This window comes from Pinus tabuliformis, chromosome 5_2 (genome assembly GCF_031772625.1).
Source record: "Pinus tabuliformis cultivar Carrire ecotype Pingquan chromosome 5_2, CPIR1, whole genome shotgun sequence".
In the NCBI taxonomy this organism is placed as follows: domain Eukaryota; kingdom Viridiplantae; phylum Streptophyta; class Pinopsida; order Pinales; family Pinaceae; genus Pinus; species Pinus tabuliformis.
Genome location: NC_142306.1, coordinates 1,135,063,011 through 1,135,084,027, shown reverse-complemented (window position 1 = coordinate 1,135,084,027; position 21,017 = coordinate 1,135,063,011).

The window sequence follows — 21,017 nt, the reverse complement described above, 5'->3', positions numbered from 1 at the left end:
AGGGATTTGGGAGTGTTTGGGGTATGGTTTTGATGGGGTAGGTTTTGGGATATTCTGAGCCATAGGAATAAAGGGGAAAAAATGGATATGATTACAATGTAGCTAGGGTAACTATTAGGGGAAACTGCTCCAGGGGAATTAGCTGATAGAGGTAGGATAGGAGCATATTTAGCAATCATGTTATTGTAGCAAAACCCTAGCTTTTTTCCCTTCTTTGTGTCATTTTTGTGTTTGCTTAATAAAAATTTTGCCTTTGATTTCATGGTCACCAAAATCATCTTTTTCTTTAAGTTAAGGATCAATGGTGAAGGTATCTAGGGCCACCTTTGCAATTTTGAGAGCCATTTATAAAAATTTGGGCAATTCGGTGCTTTTTTAGGCTCACAGGCCTGTGCGCCGCGTGCTTTACCCAGTGCGCCGCGCGCCAGGTATGCGCTGCGCCAGTGCAATATTAACACTGTGGCCGGGCTCCCAGTGCACCGCGCGCCCTAAGTGTGCCGCGCCACCTTATGTGTGCGCTGCGCACTATCAAATGACATTAATTAGCTTGGAACTCCGGGGGTAGGTCTTAGTGGAGATTTCTAGGGGGTTTCCTTAGGAGACAAGGTGGAATGGAGGTGACAAATGACGAGGAGTGAGGCGACAAGGGGATGGGAGGAACCTTGGTGGCGTCTTCACAAATTTGCAAACCCCGTTTATCATTTTTGCTTTGATGATAATTTTCATGGATGGCCAATGTGCTTTGGATATCATTCAACATCTTAGAAACACTAGTCATTGACCAATTGACAAAGAAGAGGTTTCATTCGAGTCTACCTCTTGCTTGCTAGCCTTCAACCGGGATATAAAACCAATTTGCAAGTGTTTTGAGCTCCCTAGCTGTGTGCATAGTGCGCCAAGCCCAGTGCACCACGCGCCCTAAGTGCGTTGCGCCCTTGTTGATTTTGCACTATGGGCTGACTGCCAGTGCGTCGTGCCCTCTGTGTGCGCTGCGCTCCCTGGTGTGTGCACCGCGCCCTTTGGAAACCAGCTCTCCCTCACTCAAACCCTCATGAATTTTCTCTCTTACCTTTGTAATTTCTCTCCAAGCTTGCCAAGGCACAAATGGTTTTTGTTTTGGGCAAAAACAAGTATATATAGGCTTGGGAGAGTTGGGTTTAATTTTTTCTTCTTTGAAAACCCACTTTCTAATGTTTGAGTTTTACACCTTTTTCATTGACTTTAAAACACTCTGTTTTTCATTTTTTCTTTGAAATTTTGGCTCTCATGATGAAATTTTCGGCATTTCTTTGCGGGGACTGTGTGACTGGGAACTTGGCCATGAAAACCATGACTGCATCTAAAAAAGTCAATTGGCGATTTTTTGGAAAATTTTGTCATATTTGACCTTGTTTGGCTTTTCTTCAAAACAGAGTTTTGAAGAAGAGTCGATGTCTCTTCAGGTGATGATGAAGCTTTCTGAACCATAGTTGTATAAGGTCTCCCTCTGGCCTGCATGGCTTGGCTGGACATGTTTTTCAAAGACCACATTGATGATTTCCTAGACCCAACAATAAAAAGGATTTTGTCCTGTAATATGACCAGACCTTGGCTATCATGAACTTTTAGTGATTATGGACCAAGACCTGAGCTAGCAGAGGCCAGAGATGAGGGAAAATGACTAGCATGACTTTCTCCGTTAGATCATGGCATGTCCCTAGCGAAATGGAGCTGAGCAGATGGAGCGGGACACCTAGAATTGAAATGCACAAAGAGCTCTGATCTCTGACGGATGGCTTGACCAGACCGACTCTAACATTGGCTCCAATGGGGATGGTAGCTCATTGGAGGTGCCAAGTACAGCAGATCTCTGGAGGAGCTAGACAGTGCCTTTTTTCCATTGGGCTATGGAGTCATCATTTTAATAAATAGCACAGGACTCTGACTTATTTATACAACTGGAATAACCAAGAAATTGGCTCAAACTTGACAATTGGAATAACTCAAAAACGAACTTTACAAACTGAAACCAAACTGAAATAAAAATGGTATTTACAATGACAGTGGAAGAAGCATTAATATATCAACAATGATACCGCTTGAGCAGCTGACCATTGATCGGCCCTCTAGGACAGTCTTCCCCGTTCATCTCCTTTAGAAGAAAGGCATTCTTCCCCCTATATGATGTGATCTTGAAAGGACCTTTCCACAGATTTTCAAACTTTCCGTGCTTGCCTTTCTCTTCATTCCTTGCAACCCACTTCAGCACCACATCATCCAACTGAAATTTATCCGCTTTAGCTTTTCTGTCATAGATTTTCTTTATCTTCTCCTGAAACTTGGATGAGTTCTTGAAAACTTCTTCTCTTGTTTGTTGCAAGTGGATCATTTGATTCAACCTTATCTGCATGGGATCTTCCTCACTACCAGCCTCCTGGGGAAGTCTGACCACCGGGGTAGCAAGAGTGGCTGGGAATACTGTGTCAACTCCATAAACCAGCTCAAAGGGTGACATACCAATAGACTTTTTCTGACTGATTCAATCTGCCCAAAGTGCATGGACCAGCCTCTTGTTCTAGCTCTTCTTATTTATTTCCAGCAGCTTCTTGATGATGTTGACCAAAGATTTATTCGAAGATTCCGCCAATCCATTGCCTTGCAGATGATAGGCAGTTGAATGACCCAAAATTATGTGATATTTGTGACAAAATTCTACCATCCTTTTCGATTTGAAAGTTGCTGCATTATCAGTGATTATTTTGTTTGGACAACCAAAGCGAGACAAGATGTTATTTTCAAGAAATGAAATGATTACCGTGTCCATCGCTTGTCTGGTAGGGGCTACCTCAATCCATTTTTTGAAATAGTCCGTCACTGTAAGGATCCACCTATGCTGTCCGGAAGAGGCGGGATGAATTTCCCCAATGAAATCCAACCCCCACTGCTGGAATGGAGTGCTCACTTCGATAGGCTTAAGTTGCAAAGGTTGTAATTTCTGTTTCCCTTCGAAAATTTGACACTTATGATAGCGCCTTACCATCTTATGCACATCAGCAAACAAAGTAGGCCAATAGTACCTCGCTCTCAAAATTTTGTTCGCTGTTGATTTCCAAAAACGATGTCCACCACACTCTCCTCCATGGAAATCCTCCATGACTTTCTTTGCCTCCTCTTCCACCAGACAGTTTAACAAAATGCCACTGGGATCTTTCCAATACAGTGCAAGATTCAAGATACAAAACTTGGCAGCCTTCAATTTGAGTGTCCTCGCTTTGTTTGTAGCCATGTCGGGCGGTGGTGGTAGATTTTTCAGCACATATATTATATCAGAATACCATGGGGTGTTGTTGGGAAAAGTATCCAATTCGGAATGCCCCTATCCCACTCTAAGAGGTGATAGTGCCTTAGCAACAAACAAGGTAAACCAATTGAGTATTCTCCTTTATGAAATGTAAATGAGGAGAAAGGATCTAACTAACCTGTGTCTTTCGCTAGTTTGTTGATCCAATTGCTCCTCTCTTCTGTAGCTCCTGGCTCCCAGCTCCCTCACCGGCCCAGCTTCACCGAATTCCTGCAAGATCACAAGAGAGAGAAACTACAAGAAGATACAGATATACATTCATAAAAAGCTCAAGATCAGATTAAGCTAAACATGTAAGCATAACAAAACATCATTGGTACACAACATGTAGGAAAAACTCAAATAGTTTATTGATAGAGTAATAAAGTCCAAGAGGAGATACAACCAAGTCAGGCCCGATCCAGCATCTACCTCCCAGCAAAAGAATCCCTTCCTCTCCTCCAACAAAGCATAAATCACCCAATGCACTAATCTCAATCTCAAACCAACAGCAATTCTCTGCAAAGTACAAAATTCCAACCTCCTGAACCTCTGGGTGAGAGATCCATATATAGATGTGAGCAGAGAGGATGAGTCAGCTCATGTTTTGACTTGTGGCTTCTCTCTGTCAGTTCTTGCTTCCACTTGGAGGTTGAGAACCTCTTACTCATCACTTGGTCGAATTCATTGAGGCAAGTGTCATTGAGGAAGATTCTGGAAGCTTCCAGGGTCTTTCCACCTCGTTGAATGAACTTGCCATTTGTCATCTCCCGCTCAGCGCACCCTGGTAGTGCTTCTACCTGCGTTGCAGTGCAACTGGCCAGTGTAACCTCTGCATTTCAACGCAGGTAGCTAGTGGAGCTGTTGAATTGATCCTGATTTGACCATTTCTAAGTGATTTTTGGTGGAGAACTTCTGGGAGAAGCTGTCTTTGGTTGACCTTGTTCTTCTAGGGGTAGGAACAACTCTTTTAAGAACTTTGGATCCCTTGGATTATGGACATTTCATGCTCAATGCTGTAAGGCACAAAAATGTCTATAACAGTTGCCCCCTAAAGTATGAGGCCGTTTATCGGGTGAAATGCTTTATTAGGAGGATCCGAAGTTCTTCCAATGCTGGGAGGAGACCTGTAATAAGATACAATACAATACATTATTTTTCATACTGCTTTCATAATCTAGCTAAGGCGGGCATTCCCATGCTCAGCTTTATAAATTCATTTTTATGTACATAGAACAGACAATCGTCTGATGGTAGACTGATGATTTTGATGAAATCATCATCCTTTTTGGTAGGATGATTGTCTGCTGCAATGTCGTACATGTCAATGTCTTTATTTTTCCTGAATATATATCGCAGCCCGGATGGATGAAACTAGATCCGGGGTCTTCAATCTCGTTCGATCTTCACTCTAATTACAAGTCAATCCATGTGAGAAATGTTCTGAAGTCGAACATGGAAAGACATCGCTTGATTACCAATCAATGATGTAAACTGTTAACAAGCGCGAGAGGAATCACCGATAATGATAATGACCGTCAAGGTACGGCAGTACAATTCACATGGTGTGAATAAAGGACTTGGCGTCAAACACCACACAAAATCTTTCGGTCGAAGGTCATTGATGTATACCTGTCGCCGGAAGTGAGAAACTTTCCATTGAGGCATGCAAGCTTCAAAGTACTGAAGGGGGTGTTCCTAGACCAACTTCTTGGATAATGAGCTGATGTCGACAAGAAGCGATCCGTCAAAGGAGGGCCTTAATGTATCCCACATCAGTGACATGGAACGGAGCAAATGATTTTGATGGAGGTGAAAACGATTTGATGATATATGGTTCAGGGTGGCGGTCATGAAAGGATGAAGGATAATGTATGGTAGTGGATGGGACACGGTTGACTTCTCTGGATGACTTCTCTTGAACATATCGGCGAAACTTGTGTGATGGATCGGTAGCATTTACCCCAAAGGTGGATGGTATGGCGAGACCATGGTGATGTGACCGGTGAATGAAACAACCCAACCCGACTCAGGCACGGAGTGGAAGTGTCATGTTCAAGAGCGACTTGCTACCAATAAAAGTTCTTTGAGTTTCTCCCAATTTTTCCCCAGTCATTTCTGACCAGTACCTCTTTATTTTTGTCAAGCTTGAGGAGGATAACATATTCTTGTTCTATAATTTGCCCTTCGGGCAAACCCATCGCTATGTTTTAACGAGCCTAGCGATAGTGAAACTCGTTCTCGTCTAAAGACAAGTTTGCCGCTATTAATGTTTTTTTAACGAGTTTAACGACAAAGATAACTCGGTCCCTTTTCATTTTTAGAGAGTCTAAAAAGGTACGTAAAGATAACTCCAAAGTTCCTTTTTCGTCATCTAATCCCTTAAGTCCGAAAAAGTATAAAACAATACAGAAGGGATGAGTTTTCGATAGTTTTAACGAGCCGAATAAAACAAGCGCTCGATCTTTTTGTGCAATAATCCCTCAGGTCCAAAAAGATTAAAATCTAGAGGAGGGATAGCACTTCCGGTCACTTTAACGAGCTGGAAGGCCAAAACTCGGCAATCTTTTCATATTTTATGAGTCAGATGAAAAGAGCTTAAAGAAGACTCGTCTTTTGAGGAACGAGTGATAAGACGGGTAGCAGTTGATTCCAGGTAATGGTTGGAATTTTCCAATCACGGCAGTGTCACAAGGATGGCTAAGTGAGATCACTCTTCGCAGCTGTTCCTCAAAATGGGTAAACAATCAAATGGAGGTGAATGATCGGCCAATGGAAAAGTGGATGTGACGGTGCAAACACGACCAAGGCTTTAATGGCTGATAAATTTACATTCACAGTGGTTATTTACCGGGTAGTTCATTTTTTAACGAGCTTAAAAACGGGTTGAAACACTTGCTCGATCTTATGTTTATTTTTTAACGAGCATGAACTATGTGTTAAAACTACTTGATTATCCAGTCATATGATAAGAATGTCTCATGTAAGATTCCATTTTTATGGGGCTTGCACCTTACAAAGCTATGCCCCGCATCCTTTCGTTATGCAAGTTCGGAAACGACTAATCCTACGAGTTTAAAGGGTTAGACCTACAGGTTTAAAGGGAGGACCTAAAAATTTAAAAAATAAATAACCACCCCTTGCTTGCACTCCAAAAGGTTTGCGTGCCCCCAGGTATAAAACAGAGTTTCAAGGTTACCTCTACTTCACTTCCACCAAAACAATTGTTTTAGCGAGAGAGGCCTACCTCTTTCAGGTTACCCAAAGATTGTCCTGTTAATCTTTCAAACAGAACACTTCTTCGGCGATGTCTACCGAGATAAACAAAGGTGAGCGACGATGCCCGCCAACTCACATAACTTTGACAAAAGAATCTTGTTCTAGAATAACCCCTCTTCCAACCACGGACGGGGTACAGACTAGTCATATTCTCCCGTGGAAACCTACTCTATACCTGAAGTTTTCCTGCCGAAGCAGACCAGGACGCATGCCCCCTGGGTTCTAGTCATATCCCTCCGAATTACTCGCGCTCATCGGGAGGACGGACCATGGGTTGAGACATTTCTTGCGTGAAGAGACCATTTAGGGATGGTATATGACTATTTGCGATGCGTGATCCAGGAAATGAAAGCTGGTCCACGAGCTTGACCACTCTTCCTTCGTGCGGAAAACACATTACTCTAAAGAGTGAGGAGACGATGGCTCCCATGCAATATATATAGTCTCGTCCAAGGAGTAGGTTATAATCCAAGGGTCCTTGAACGACCATCACGTTCATTTGAACGGTCTTCCCTTTCAATGTGATAGGCACATTGGGGAGGATCCCTAAAGGTCGACTGGTTCCTTTATCAAAGCCTGTCAGATTTCTCATTTCAGGCAAAAGTGCTGGCGAACCAAGCGCTTTCCAAGCAGTAGAGGAAAGGATACTCACAAATTCCCCCTCATCAATGATGGTGCCAGCCATAACCATTATGTATATTTGAACGATAATTCTGAATGGTATGCTGGCTGGAAAATGGGGTCTGCCTAGTTGGTTCCAGTCGAAGGATACAACCAAGTTGCTTGGTGGTGGGACCGAATAGACGGCCGGATATCGCTCTGACGAACTTCCTTCCTGCGACAAAGGACTGGGTGCATTGCCCCCATGTTCATCGGAGTCTGTGTTGATGAAGAGAATTTGGATGGTGTCATCTTTATCCTCTTCAGTGACTGTATCATTCGAAGATAAATCCTCTGAAGGCAAGACCGGGTCAACTACCGCCTCGACCTTTTGACTTTCGTCGGGTATGGATTCAGCTGGTTCATCTTCAATGACCGGCGCTTCAGCTGACCACTTGAGCGGGCCAGCTGGATTTTCAACTAACGAAGGACTCGGCAAGAGTTTTTTATATCCAGGAGGAAGTCGTAACGGTGAAACCGGACGATCATCCAAAACTCTTTTCGCTTCGTCTAAGAAGGGACAACGGTGGATGGCGTGATCACCTTCGCATAGTCTACAGGGAGATCTAGCTCTCCCTTTTTGTCCAAGGACTTCACTTTCGCTAGTTGACGGTATGCATTCAACATGGTTATCAGAGGTTGATGCCACCAGATTGTGAAAACGGGGGGACCAGTCCCTTAGTATCTGAGGGATGCAGGGACAATCTCTGTGGAAGTGGTCTCCCTTGCATATGGCACATGGCAATTTAGGCCTAGTCAGTGCTGTGTGTGGATTTTTTTTAGACGACACTTGTTTGCCCCCAGTCGCTTTTGGCTCCTTCTTCTTCTTCTCTTTCTTCTTCTTTTCCTTCTTCTCCTTAGGAACTTGGTTTTTTGTTTTACCAGTTCCGTCAAGCGAAGAGGAAGGAGGAGAGGAAGAATTAGAGGAAGTAGAAGGCTGGTGGGCAATTCTAGACTGGTCTAACTGTTGATTTGACTGTTCAGGAGTAGTGGTGTTCTGAACAATATTGGTTGAGAAGAGCCAGACTGGCAGGCCAATTGTCAGTCCTGGAAGCGACAATGTGGCCATATGGGGTGCACCAACATCTCCCCAAGAGGAGAAGGGACTAGGATTTCCACCAAGGGGAATTCCTTGGTTGGTGGGCTCCATTTTCTCAACCTAAAGACCAACGCAGGAAAAAAGGGGTGATTGTTCCGTTTAAAATAAATTTTAACGACGCTTAGACACAACTTGCTTTTTCAATTTTAAAGAGTCGAGAAAAAGCTAAAGATGACTCTAGTCTCCTTCGATGTTTTAACGAGCCCGAAGTGACAAATGCTCGGATGGACTTTTTCCATTATAGAGTTTGAAAAAGGCCAAAAGGAACTGCTCTGGAGTTCTAGGTAGAGGGTGTGCCAAACTTTTCGCAAAACCGCAGAATACTTTTTAAGGTACGGGTGGTCAATCTTCCCGAATGTTGTGTTCAGTGCATTGCGATCAGTAGGGCGGCCGACACAGCTTCCTAAGGATAAATGTTTTATGCCTATAAGGGTCTCCCAATATATACTCGACGGTACGTGGGAGCACAATCCGTACTGGCACTATCGTCCCTCAGGAGGAATCACCCAACCATCAGCGAGATCGATAGTCACCAGGTTTTACGACGCTGGAACACGTCTCTAGCCTAGACCTCTATGTTGTGCGTTAAGTTACAAAGCGTTGTTAAGTTCATTCAATTTATTTTAGGTTGATATTTCTTAGAAGTTTGCCTTTTTGGATCACCATGAGATGTATGATACAATTCCTAAATGCAGTCTAAAGATGATAAGCAAGCTTTTATATCTTTTCAACAATGAAAATCCTAGCTACAAGGGGAAAAGGAAGACACAAACTTTTCTCAAAGAGCATAGAGCACACTGTAATGCACTTTTCCCTAAATCAAACCATGCAAACTATCAAAATGCAAATGCACAAATGCATGTATTTCTTTTCGCTTTCTTAATATTGATGCCTAAAAAGAAAGCTGTTGTACAAATTTGAATTCGATTTCAAGTGAAAACATAAACAAGTTCCTTTTTCAAAATCAAAAAGATGATTACGACACTTTATGATTTACTTGTTTCGACACTAGAAATGCATAAATTCAAACCAAAAGACAAAAGTAAAAGCTCAATCAACTGTGAATAGCAAACAAACTCACTCCTAAGATCAAAACGACACTTACAACAGGTCTAGATCTAAGGGCGACAGTATGACTAGTTTACTTTTGTAATGGGAAACTGCAAATGATGTAACAAATACACAAAGAACAAATATAGTTTCTTTATACAACTGAGGCAGAATTGAGGCAAAGAAAAGGGGTTTCAGATAGGTACACTAACTGATAACAGGCTGCAAAAAATAGAGATAAAACTGAGCAAAAGGAAGCAGGGAACCACAGCTGCACAAGGCAAAGACTGATCAGCGCACTCCCAACACAGAGGTTTTCACATTCAGTGCAGGTAGCCTTCACGGGACCTGCGTTGAAATGCAGAACCTCTTCACAGAGTCTGCGCTGAAGCAGAAACGAGAGTTGTTTCTGGGTTCTGGGTTACGGTTTGCAGTTAAATCTACAGTTTTTGGCGGATCAAAGCTATCAATTACGTACAATTAGGAGGATGATTTATAGGAGGACTAAGATCTATCACAAAGGGCTGTTAGAGCACTTGTGGATCAGCTGTCCAGATCATAAACAGGCCCAGTGAGTGGGCTAGAGTAGCTGATCTCTACTTTGCATTTGTAAATGGCAAATGCAGTTCGATTCGGCACTCTTGAGTTTATGAAATGAATAGCAATAGAAACACAAATAAACTAACAAGATACTTTCCCCAGCGGAGTCGCCATTTTGTTGTTGGGAAAAGTATCCAATTCGGAATGCCCCTATCCCACTCTAAGAGGTGATAGTGCCTTAGCAACAAACAAGGTAAACCAATTGAGTATTCTCCTTTATGAAATGTAAATGAGGAGAAAGGATCTAACTAACCTGTGTCTTTCGCTAGTTTGTTGATCCAATTGCTCCTCTCTTATGTAGCTCCTGGCTCCCAGCTCCCTCACCGGCCCAGCTTCACCAAATTCCTGCAAGATCACAAGAGAGAGAAACTACAAGAAGATATAGATATACATTCATAAAAAGCTCAAGATTAGATTAAGCTAAACATGTAAGCATAACAAAACATCATTGGTACACAACATGCAGGAAAAACTCAAATAGTTTATTGATAGAGTAATAAAGTCCAAGAGGAGATACAACCAAGTCAGGCCCGATCCAGCATCTACCTCCCAGCAAAAGAATCCCTTCCTCTCCTCCAACAAAGCATAAATCACCCAATGCACTAATCTCAATCTCAAACCAACAGCAATTCTCTGCAAAGTACAAAATTCCAGCCTCCTGAACCTCTGGGTGAGAGATCCATATATAGATGTGAGCAGAGAGGATGAGTCAGCTCATGTTTTGACTTGTGGCTTCTCTCTGTCAGTTCTTGCTTCCACTTGGAGGTTGAGAACCTCTTACTCATCACTTGGTCGAATTCATTGAGGCAAGTGTCATTGAGGAAGATTCTGGAAGCTTCCAGGGTCTTTCCACCTCGTTGAATGAACTTGCCATTTGTCATCTCCTGCTCAGCGCACCCTGGTAGTGCTTCTACCTGCGTTGCAGTGCAACTGGCCAGTGTAACCTCTGCATTTCAACGCAGGTAGCTAGTGAAGTTGTTGAATTGATCCTGATTTGACCATTTCTGAGTGATTTTTGGTGGAGAACTTTTGGGAGAAGCTATCTTTGGTTGACCTTGTTCTTCTAGGGGTAGGAACAACTCTTTTAGGGACTTTGGATCCCTTGGATTATGGACATTTCATGCTCAATGCTGTAAGGCACAAAAATGTCTATAACATGGGGACAAAGAAAAGACTTCGGATACCTGAACTGAAGTTCCTTCATCACTCTCCTCGGACATGGCAGCGATTAGATTTATGTCCAATGCATGCAAATTTGAATCAGCCATTAGCTTCGCGAACCCCTATCCTTTGACCAGCTTTGTAGGCTTTATCTCCACATCATATTCTAGCAAGGTTTTGATCCATTTGCCTCTTCTCCCTTCCGGATCGGTCTGCACTAAAACATCTTTCACAGCAGTATTAGGAACATGGGCCAGAATGTGAGAATGTAGGATATACACTCGGAAATCTTTCAGTGCCTTCACCAATGCCAGGGCTTGCTTCTCAATGATGTTGTACTTCAAAGCTACATCCCTTATAGCCCCGCTGAAGAATGCAATGGGTCTTTCATGATCATCCCTCTTCTGCAATAGTACCGCTGCCGTAGTGTGCTTAGAAGCAAATGAAAACAATATGAAATCTTGAGTGTAATCTGGGCTAACTAGAACTGGAGCTGAAGAAAGGGCCAATTTGACCAAGCTGAAAGATTTTACAGCCTCATCTGTCCATTTCACCTGGCTTTCCTTTTTAAGCATGTTGGTCATTTCTTTCAAGTGTTCTGCAAGATTAGGCACAAAACGACGCAGAAAATTCATCTTACCATTGAATGATTGTATCTCCTTTTTGTTCCTAGGTAGATCGATTTGCTGAATTGCTTGCACATGTGTTAGGTCTATACGGATGCCATCTTTTGAAATGATATGCCCAAGTAATTTGCCTTCCTCCATGGAGAACAAGCTCTTCTTAGGATTCAGCAATAGGCCATATTTCCTGCATTTTTGAAAGACAATTTTTAGGTGATGCATGTGCTCTTCATCAGATTTTGGAAACATCGTCAAGTCATCCAAGTACACCACCAAAAACACATCCTTCTCATTTGCAAACGCCAAGTCCATTGCACGCTGAAATGTGGCACCTGCATTCTTTAAACCGAATGGAATTTTGGCATAGTGAAATGTTCCCCATGGAGTGGTGAATGTTGTCTTGTCCCTATCATCTTCATGGACAGAAATTTGGTTATATCCAGAATAACCATCAAGCAGCAACATACGAGATGCCCCCACTACTCGTTGAAGTATATGGTCCATCTTGGGCAGCGGATAGTTGTCCTTCAATGAGAACTTGTTTAGATTTTTGAAATCGATGCATAGGCGGATCTCACTGGTCTTCTTTCGTACAGGCACTAAGTTAGATATCCAATCTGAAAATCTAATAGGCACAATGATACCTGACTTGTACAACCTATTTACCTCCTTTTCGATAGATGGCAGCAACTTTGGATTGATCCTTCTCAGCTTTTGTCTAAATTGTTTTTTATTGGGCTTGATAGGTATTGTGTGCTGAATGATATTCGTATCATAGGTCTTTAAATCAGAATAATCCCAAGCAAATACATCTACAAATGAAGCCATCAAACTGATATATTTGTCCTTGATCTTTGGCGGTAATGCTTTGGACAATTTCATTGACTTTGGATTTGCAGTTGTACCGATGTTGACTTCTTCTACACCTTTCTCCGTTGGCTGCAAAGTTGGCTTGCGGGCTACATCGTCCTAATCAAAAAGTTCCTCTAGGGGTATCAAGCCTTTAGGAATGATGTTATTCTTCAGCTGTAATACGTCCATTTGATTGATCTGCACTTCTTCTGTACCATTCCCTTTGTTCTCATCATTTTCCACATCAATTAAGGTTTCTTTGAACTTGCCTTTGTTGAGCAGAAAATCCTTAATCTCCTCATCATTTTGGAACACTTACCAATGTCGCTGATTTTCTGGAATGTTTGGACGGTGCTTGACATGGATTTCAAATTTATTGTTGGAGTTCATGGGGATCTTCAAGCTGCTCGCTGCCTTGGCAAGAGCATCAGCAATACTATTTTGTATTCGTGGCACACATGTCAAGGTGTATTCGGAAAATAGCTTCAAGATGTCCAAAACTGCATTACGATAGGCCCGCATCCTAGGATGTTTTGCTTGATACTCACCTCTGACCTATTTTATCACCAACTCGGAGTTGCCATATACTGAAATCCTCTTTGCATTCAGCTTTCTAAGAATCTTCAGGCTAGCAATCAGAGCTTCATATTCAGCTTCATTATTGGAACATTCAAAGGCCAGCTTATAGGAGCAAACTCTCATGCTACTAGGCACTTTGTTTGGGGCGGAGAAAGGACTGCGTACCCAAATACCAATACCATCGGCATCATTCCCTACTGCTCCATCAAAATCCATGGTCCACAAGCCTTCTTCTTCTTCTTGTAAGTGCTGAAAATCTTTTTGCTGTCCATTGTTTGCTTGTTGTCCATCGTTTTCAACTGATTGCCCAATCTTTTGCTGTTTTTCTTGTCCTTCTTTCTTCAAAATATCTCTAAAATTTTCTGTTATTTCCGGAATGTCATCTGCTTCTACTATCTGACTATCTATCTCATTCAAACTATCTGAAAACAAAACAAAATACTATAAATCTATATGTACATAGTTTATAGGATGATTTATTGGTTTCTCCTTGCTTGTGATCATATATTTCATCTTTTTTTCCAGGTATAACTTCCTCATTTGTCCAAACACATGGATTGTTTCATAGGAGAAATCTAGCTGTAGTGTCCCCTTCAATTTTGCTACCCAAGACCTGGAAAGAAGCATGCCAAACCTTGGAGGAATGTCTGCTACCACTACATCCATCAGAACATTTTTCATAGGAAGCTGATCTAAACTCACAACTAAGTCTTTGATGAGCCCTATGCACCTTACTCTACTAGAATCGAATGAATAAAGATCATGATATTGGCAGGTGATGTCCAGACCAAGCTTATCCATGATAGCCTTGGGCATGAGATTGTGAGAAGCTCTGGAATCGAACATGGCATTGTGTAGCACAAAGTCATGCAATCGTAAACTGATATAGAAGGGTGGCACCTCGCTCTCAGGAGACTCACCATTCGTCGCTGGCCCAAAAATCATTTCAGGCTGATCATCTTCCACGTTTACCATGTCGGACATTGGGTCCAAATTCAACATTTTAGAAATCTGTCCTCTGTAACCGTTGTTCTTCATGATTTCAGTCAAAGGGATGGATACCTTTAGCTTAGAAATCTCATTCTCTAGGCTGAAAGCGGGAGTTCTTTCTACCTCTTTGACTGGGATCTCTTTCCTTTCCTTCTCTTTTGAGGTGGCTGGTTGTTGTGATTGTTCTGCTGATTTCGATTTGCTGCTCTCCGGAACAACCACCTCCTTTCCCTTTCTTTGTGTAGCTGATGGATCCTTCTTTGTTGTTTCATCCTCCTTCTTTTTCTGAATTGGTTTGGTTGGTACATCTCTGTTTCTAAGGGAATATCACTGTTGTTGTGCAGAAAAAGAATTCATATACCCCCTTTGATATTCTTCTGACTCTTCTTCCAACACGGTTTCGTTAGCTAGAATAAAATCGGTGTCTTGGTGTGTAGCTGAATTTACTGCACATTCTTCTTCTTTGGTGATGTAAGTAGGCAGCTCATCTGGAGTAAAGAGATGGTTTTCCTTGCCTATTGTATTCCCGTCCTCATCTGACTCCGATCCATGCACAAAATTCTGCTGCAAAGGTGTTTGTACCGGTTGTTGTGCTGTTTTCTCTTGAGTTCACTAATCTCTTTGTCTTATCCTATATTGTGGCTGCTGTTGGCCATGAAAGTTAGGATTCCTAACCTGTGGCTCTGGCTTGTCAAGTTTTACCCTCTCAAGCATCTGTTCTACCTTTTTGAGCAGCTGATCCATTGAAGAAGATTCTTCTTTCACAGTGGTTTTCTTCTCTGCTTTCGCTCTTGCTCTTTTGGACAGCAGGTTAGCCTCAACGCTGACTGCAATTTTCTGCATATCTTCCATTGTAGCCGGTTCTCTCTCTCTTAATTGGTACACCATGTCAGCATCAAAACCATCCGGAAACTTCATAATTTCTAGTCCTATAGGTGGCTTTAGATGGTCTGGGATTTTGATGTAGACTGCATTAAATCTAACACAATAATCTTGGACCGACTCACCAGCATTCTGTTTGATTTGCTCGTATTCGGCCAGAATTTGAAGGGGATTCTTTTTCACTTCCCACCTGTTCAAAAATTGTTTTTGTAGCTCATCCAAGGTGGTGATACTTACAGCCATCAAACCTCTAAACCATTTCCTCACATCACCCGCAAATGTTTGTACAAAGAGCCTCATTGCCACGTTCTCAGCATTGATCTCATGAAGTTAGTTCATAGAAGTCTGTCATTTTATCCACATGTTGTTGAGCTGTAATATTGTTAGGAGTGCCATCAAAAAATGGGATTTTACTTTGATAGTCATTTGGCATGTCATCTAGGACTTGGGGTAGAACAAGGGGTGCGAAACAGGTAGCCATCATTCTCGGTGGATTTGGCCTTGGAGGTGTTGGAGGAGTGTGCACAGTTTGCAAGGGGCTTGCACTTGGAGTTTGGGGTTGTGTGGCAATGTAGTTATCGATTAATCTATTAGCTCTTTCTGTCTCAAGGTCTATGAGAAATTGCGGATTAGGAACGGTGTAATCAACCACCCTTTCGGATTTAGACTCAAACAAAGATATCTCAAATATTTTGTCAAACTCAATCTCTTCAAGATACTCAAAAATGTCTGGACATGAATGGGATTTGAACATGGGGGTTATGGTGCTTCCTTGATGAAGGAGTCTCGGGATCAAATTGGGATTTTCGTAAATGTGAGGAGGGTCTGAGTCTGGATTTTCTCTGGTATATCGTCTCAAGGCCAGCGTGCTATTGGCATAAATTACGGGACACAACCAACTTACTCAGCCTTTCCAATCCTAAGCTCATCATCCAGAAGCCTAGAATTCTTATGAAACAAGGGGATTTGATTTTCAACTTTTCCCCAGTGGAGTTGCCACTATGTTAGCACATAAATCTACCTCAGGCTGAAGGAAGGAAAAAATTAGGGTAACCACAAACCACGCTTAGTCTGGTAGCTAGCCCTACCAAAGCAGGAGAGGGCTCTCTCCGAGTCACACTCAGCGAATGGATATGCAAAATGGTCTGAGATGACTTACAATGCAATATTTACCTTAGGCTAGTAAGTGAAAAGGGATTTTGGAAAATATTTTTTGAAATGACCGAGCTTCTGGGATGTATATGGGACTGGCACTCAGCAAAGAACAGAGAATCGAATATGAAGACACAGATTATTTCGTGAGGCAAGGTAGGCGGCAAGCGCAGCAATTTCGGCTTAAGGTAACGCAGAATGGAAAGATTGTTGAAGAGAGTGAAAAGGGCATGGTCGCATGAATCCTTTTCAACAGAAGAATAACATTGCACATGAAATTTTCCCACAGGCAAAGCAATATAAATTGAATTCTACATAATCTCACTTAGAAAATTTCACTGAAATGAAGCATGAAATGAAATATGAAACATAACAAGATACATATGGAACATAAGAACACATTTGCTACACTCACGACCATAAGAATCTCATGAAACAGAGCCGCTGCCTTTCATTAATTCTCTGTCAAAAATACACAGTACAGAAACAGAGTTTCTTTCCCACAGTCTCCCAGAAGTTACAAGCCAACCAACCCTTTGCAAATAACTTGCATATAATATATAGAAAGTGTAGAGAAGAGATGGAACACCCAGGGGTTGGGAAGTTACTCAAATCATTTCGAAAAGGAGATGGAGAGCCAACCATCAGCTACAGGTGCAATGCTCTCAAGCATGACATTTGGCTGGGGTGACCCTTTGCATTCTTTTGCCACTTGGATAGATGCCCATATGGAGAGAAAACTCTTTAAATGCCACCTTTGGTGCCAAGAAATCGAAGTGTAGATGTGTTATAGACATTTTTGTGCCTTACAGCATTGAGCATGAAATGTCCATAATCCAAGGGATCCAAAGTCCCTAAAAGAGTTGTTCCTGCCCCTAAAGGAACAAGGTCAACAAAAGACAGCTTCTCCCAGAAGTTCTCCACCAAAAACAACTCAGAAATGGTCAAATCAAGATCAATTCAATGGCTCCACTAGCTGCCTGCGTTGAAATGCAGAGGTTACACTGGCTAGTTGCACTGCAATGCAGGTAGAAGCACTACCAGGGTGCGCTGAGCGGGAAATGACAAATGGCAAGTTCATTCAACGAGGTGGAAAGACCCTGGAAGCTTCCAGAATCTTCCTCAATGACACTTGCCTCAATGAATTCGACCAAGTGATGAGTACGAGGTTCTCAACCTCCAAGTGGAAGCAAGAACTGACAGAGAGAAGCCACAAGTCAAAACATAAGCTGACTCATCCTCTCTGCTTACATCTATATATGGATCTCTCACCCAGAGGTTCAGGGGGCTGGAATTTTGTACTTTGCAAAGAATTGTTGTTGGTTTGAGATTGAGATTAGTACATTGGGTGATTTATGCTTTGTTGGAGGAGAGGAAGGGATTCTTTTGCTGGGAGGTAGATGCTGGATCGGGACTCACTTGGTTGTATCTCCTCTTGAACCTTGTTATCATATCAATAGAGCTATTTGAGTTTCTCCTATATGCTTGTATTTCAATGATGTTTTGTTGTATTTGCATATTTAGTTTATATCTGATCCTAAACTAGCTATGAATGTGAATCTATGTCTTTTGTGTAGTTTTCCTCTCTTGTGATCTTGCAGGAACTGGGTGAAGCTGGACCAGTGAAAGAGCAGGCAGCGGGAAGCGAACAAAAGAGAGAGTGATTGGATCGACAAACTAGCGGAAGACACCGGTTAGTTACATCCTTCTTTCTCTATTTGCATCTCATAAAGAAGAATACTCAGATAGCCTTCCTTGTTTGTTGCTAAGGCACTATCACCTCTTAGAGTGGGATAGGGGCATTCTGAATTGGATACTTTTCCCAACAACAAATTGGCGACTCCACTGGGGAAAGTATCTTGTTAGTTTACTTGTGTTTCTATTGCTATTCATTTCATAAACTCAAGAGTGCCGAATCGAACTGCATTTTCCATCTACAAATGCAAAGTAGAGATCAGCTACTCTAGTCCACTCACTGGGCCTGTTTATGATATGAACAGCTGATCCACAAGTGCTCTAACAGCCTTTTGTGATAGATCTTAGTCCTCCTATAAATCATCCTTATAATTGTACCTAATTGATAGCTTTTATCCGGCCAAAAACTGTAGATTAAACTGCAAACCGTAACCTAGAACCCAGAAACAACTCTCATTTCTGCTTCAGCGCAGACCCTGTGAAGAGGTTCTGCATTTCAATGCAGGTCCCGTGAAGGCTACCTGCGCTGAAGTTCAGTTTCTCTGTGTTGAGGGTGCGTTGATCAGTCTTTGCCTTGTGCAGCTGTGGTTCTCTGCTTCCTTTTGCTTAGTTTTATCTCTGTTTTTGCAGCCTGTTATCAGTCAGTGTACCTATCTGAAACCCCTTTTCTTTGCCTCAATTCCGCCTCGGTTGTATAAAGAAACTGTATTTTTTCTTTGTGTATTTGTTACATCATTTGCAGTTTCCCATTACAGAAGTAAACTAATCATACTGTCGCCCTTAGATCTAGACCTGTCGTAAGTGTCGTTTTGATCTGAAGAGTGAGTTTGTTTGCTGTCCACAATTGATTTAGCTTCTAATTTTGTCTTTTGGTTTCAATTTATGCATTTCAAGTGTCGAAACAAGTAAATCATAAAGTGTCGTAATCGTCTTTTTGATTTCGAAAAAGGAACTTGTTTGTGTTTTTCACTTGAAATCGAATTCAAATTTGTACAACAGCTTTCTTTTTAGGCATCAATATTAAGAAAGTGAAAACAAATACATGCATATGTGCATTTTCATTTTGACAGTTTGTATGTTGATTTAGGAAAAAGTGCATTATTGTGTGCTCTATGCTCTTTGAGAAAAGATGGTGTCTTTCTTTTCCCCTTGTAGCTAGGATTTTCATTGTTGAAAAGATATAAAAGCTTGCTTATCATCTTTAGACTGCATTTAGGAATTGTATCATACATCTCGTGGTGATCCAAAAAGGCAAACTTCTAAGAAAGATCAACCTAAAATAAATTGAATGAACTTAACAACGCTTTGTAACATAACGCACAACATAGAGGTCTAGGCTAGAGACGTGTTCCGGCGTCGTAAAACCTGGTCATTGGTCGCCTCGCTAATGGTTGGGTGATTCCTCCTGAGAGACGATAAGTGCCAGTACGGATTGTGCTCCCACGTACTGTCGCGTATATATTGGGATACCCCTATAGGAATAAAACCTTTATCCATAGGAAGCCATGTCGGCTGCCCTACTGATCGCAATGCACTGAACACAGCATTCAGGAAGATTGACCGCACGTACCCTAAAAAGTATTCTGCGGTTTTGCGAAAAGTTTGGCACACCCTCTACCTAGAACTCCAGAGCAGTTCCTTTTGGCCTTTTTCAAACTCTATAACGGAAAAAGTCCATCCGAGCATTTGTCACTTCGAGCTCATTAAAACATCGAAGGAGACTAGAGTCATCTTTAGCTTTTTCTCGACTCTTTAAAATTGAAAAAGCAAGTTGTGTCTAAAGCGTCTAAAAATTCATTTCATTCGGAAACACACTTTCCCCTTTTGTATTTTGGTTGATCGAGTAATCCACAATCATGGAAGAAAGTCAATTGAAACCCCGTCGTTCGCGGAGGCTTACGAGTCAACCGTCTTTGTCTCCGGAATCGAAAACAGTACGGACGAAGCGGACTCGTTTAACCGGTTCAAAATCTCCCATCAAAGTTAGAACAAGTGTTCCAACAACATCTGAGATTCCGGTTACTTCAAACATTTCTGGAAACCCTGCCCCTATAGAGGAAGTTCAACAGCCACAGAGGGACAGTGATACTGATCCTAGTCTGAGAGCAAACACTTGCGTTACTAATCCAGTTCCATCTGCAACCGGTTCAGAGAGTCTTGCTCCTCAAACATCTGTCGCTGTCGATTCAACCCCTTCTTCGGCACGAGAAATATTTTACGGACCTGACGGTCTTCCCCTTCCACCTGGTTTGATTGTGATAGAGGAAATTGTAGTAGATCCGCAAGCAAGTACTCCAACACATTTTGGAGTCGGGGTCACTCTATTTCCTGCGAAGTTAGTCTACCACCAGTGGAAGTTCCTGTACAATCGCTAGGTAATCTTTTGGATAGACTCAAAATGTCTAAACAACCGTCAACATCTAGGACTGTGTCAAATGACACGGCGACGGCAGAACTCCCTGCCGTCACTCCGACAATGTTTGCCGGCATACCATCTGTCCCGACTAACTCACAACTGCTAGAAGGAGTCCATCCAGGGACTATTTCGACAGCGTGGTCCGTTCCTGTTTGTTCCTCCGGAATAATATCCGGCAACTCTTATGTTGAGACTCGACAAATTGATCCATTTGGAAGTCAATTTGGGCCATCCAGTCCCCAAGGGCAAACAATCCCCTTGAGTTCCAGATTACCACCGTATGGGGGCCAGTATGCCCTTTCATTACCCCCTACGGGAGGATATCCGTACGGGAGTTCTCAACAGTATTCAGGTTATACTGGAGTTACGATGAGTGGTTGGGTACCTATGCTACCCCAACAACCAAGAGTTGTGTATTCTATGCAACAATGTGTACCTATGTCGAACATCCCGACAATACCAGCTATTGTAACAGTGTCACAAGTTCAAACGATGCCTGTTGTATGTCAACCTCAGATTTCTCAGGTTGTAATGCAACAGCCCCTTGACCCTGTGAATCAACCACAATCGCCAACTGGTGGGATGACACAGGTCCAAACGGGTACAATTACCCCACATCTTGGTCCGACGGTTAGTATAGCACAACAGAGCATGGCTTCA